This window comes from Penaeus vannamei, chromosome 17, assembly GCF_042767895.1.
Source record: "Penaeus vannamei isolate JL-2024 chromosome 17, ASM4276789v1, whole genome shotgun sequence".
NCBI lineage: Eukaryota > Metazoa > Arthropoda > Malacostraca > Decapoda > Penaeidae > Penaeus > Penaeus vannamei.
This window is the reverse complement of record NC_091565.1, coordinates 15,632,060-15,634,559: the sequence shown is the minus strand read 5'-3', so window position 1 is coordinate 15,634,559 and position 2,500 is coordinate 15,632,060. Positions and strand designations below refer to the sequence as shown.

The 2,500-nt window shown below is 43.2% G+C and overlaps 1 protein-coding gene across 1 annotated transcript in view; it reads right to left on the bottom strand.

Annotated features, from left to right (window-relative positions):
* The window catches only part of LOC113830509 (lachesin), a 24,685-nt gene that overhangs the window by 6,857 nt on the left and 15,328 nt on the right, over nt 1–2,500 (bottom strand). The gene's annotated exons all lie outside the window — the stretch shown is intronic.

Here is a 2,500-nt window from a genome sequence, read left to right as displayed (position 1 = left end):
GAGTTTGTGAGCAGAAGTTATGAAATTATGAGACTGCGTGTGTGGGTGAATTTGTACGTAGGTGATCTCATGTGGGTGTTTCTGTGTGGGTGTTGAGATCGTTATGTGCTGCGTGTGTGGGTGAGATTGCGTGTGGCTATGAGTGGTTATGTAAGTATGTGGGTGTAAACCATATGTGGATGTGTTTGTGTGTAGGTGTATAAAGGTGTATGTAGGTGTATGTTGCGTGTTTTAGCGTGGTAGTGAAGCGGTATGTTGTTGATAGCATACGGCTATGTTGCTATGGAAGTTTGCGTGTGGATATCGGATACATGATGTACCCAATTAACCGCTAATCTTAAATAAAACCGCATAAATAAAGAAATCTGTGCATTGTTATGACCGCAATTCACCCTCTAAATGAAAAACAAAAAGAAGAAAAAACATGGAATGCAAATGAATAACAACAATCGTAATCATAAAAATAAATGCCCAAACACTCACACAGAAACACGTTCTCCATAAAGCAAACAAACAAACAGCCAAAAACAACAGCAATCGTAATCATGAAAAATGCCCAAACACTAAAAGAAAGAAAAAATAAATGAATATATAAATAAAAAACAAGATCACGTAAAAACAAACAAAACAAATAAACAGGCGAAAAAACAACAATCGGAATCATGAAAAAGTGCCCAAACACTAAATAATAATAATAATAATAATAATAATAATGAAAAAAATAAGATAAAAATGAATAACACGATCACTTAAAAACAAACAAAACAAACAGCCGAAAAAAACAACAATCGTAAACATGAAAACATGACCAAACACTAAAAAGAAAAAAACTAAATAAATAAAAAATAAGATAAAATAAAACAAGAATAAAAAACACAATCACTTAAAAGCAAACAAAGCAAATAAACAGCCGAAAAAACAACAATCGTAATCATGGAAAAACACCCAAACACTAAAAAATAAAAAAAAAATAAAAATAAAAATTAAAAAACACAATCCCTATAAAACAAACAAAACAAACAAAAACAGCCGAAAACAAAGCAAAAAACCAAAACAAAAACACGAGGCGTATTACCACACATCTCGAGCTCATTGTTCCAGCTCGCACTCAAGCGCCGACTCGGAATCTCATCAGGTGTTAATTAAAGTAAGTCGAGGATCTTTCACTCTCGCCGCCACTTCCCCCTTTGACGTGGCTGCGGGCTCGTGTGCGTGTGTGTGCGTGTGTGTGTGTGTGGGGGGGGGGAGGTGTATGTGTGTGTGTGGGTGGGTGTATGTATGTGTGTGTGTAGGGGGGGGGGGTGTGTGTGTGTGTGGAGGGAGGAAGGGGGGGGAGGGGCGAGGTTGTGTGTGTGTGTGAAGGGGGAGGGGTTGTGAGGGAGGGGGGGGTTGTGTGTGTGGGGGGGGGTGTGGGGGGGGGGGGAGGAGAGGAGGGGAGGTTGTGTGTTTAAAGGTGGAGGGGGTTGTGTGTTTGTGTGAGTGTGCGTTTGTGTGTGAGGGGCGGGGGTTGGGAGGTTATGTGTGAGGGGATGTGCGTGTGTGTGTTTGTCTGAGTGTATTTGAGCATGTGCGTACAAACGGTTTGAGAATTCGTTTACATGTGTGTAATTGTGATCTGCAAACATGTGTATAACTGGGCGTACTCGCACACATACATATGATTTCGACAATTCGCACACACAACTGTGAGAATCCGTACAATAATTTTACACGCGTGCACATGTAATTATATACCCTCTATAACTGAAGGAAATACATACAGTGACCTAACCCTTTTTCCTCCCCTCCCCCCCAGACCAACCCCAATCCCCTACCCTCCCCCTCCCCCTCTCCCCCTACCGCCACACCCCACACCCCCCAATCACCTTCCCCTCCCTTCTCCCCCCATAAACCCAACCAACCCGAACCACTTTTCCCCTCCCCCTCCCCCTCTCCCTTACCACCCTCACCCCTCCAACCCTAGTCTCCTCCCCAACCTCTCTCCCTCCCTCTAACCCTCTCCCCCCCTCCCCAACCCTCTTCCCCGACAACAAATAAAAAACAAAATGGCGCTGCCTCCGGTCTCGGCCAGCGTCGTCTCCGGACCTCGAATTGGCAATAACTTCCCCCCAAAGAACAAAGTACAGAGCTCAAGTTTCTCAATCAAGTTACAGCTATGGCCGCGCCCCGACTGGAATTATAACTGTTATTGGTCATTCTTAGATATGACGGCGGGAGATGAGGCGCAGAGGGAGAGGCGCAGCGAAGAGTTGTAAAGGAAGGAGGAACACGAGGAGGAGGAGGAGGAAGCTGGAGAAAGAATAGATGAAGAGGGAGAGGGGGAAGTGAGATAAAGACATGTACACGCACACGCGCCTACGCTCTTAAAAAACAATTTGCCTGTGTTTGTGTTTATTTTCAGTCTCTGGTTCTCTCTCTCTCTGTCTCTCTCGCTCTCTTTCTTTTTCTATGTATATAAATATATATACAATATATATATATATATATATATATATATATA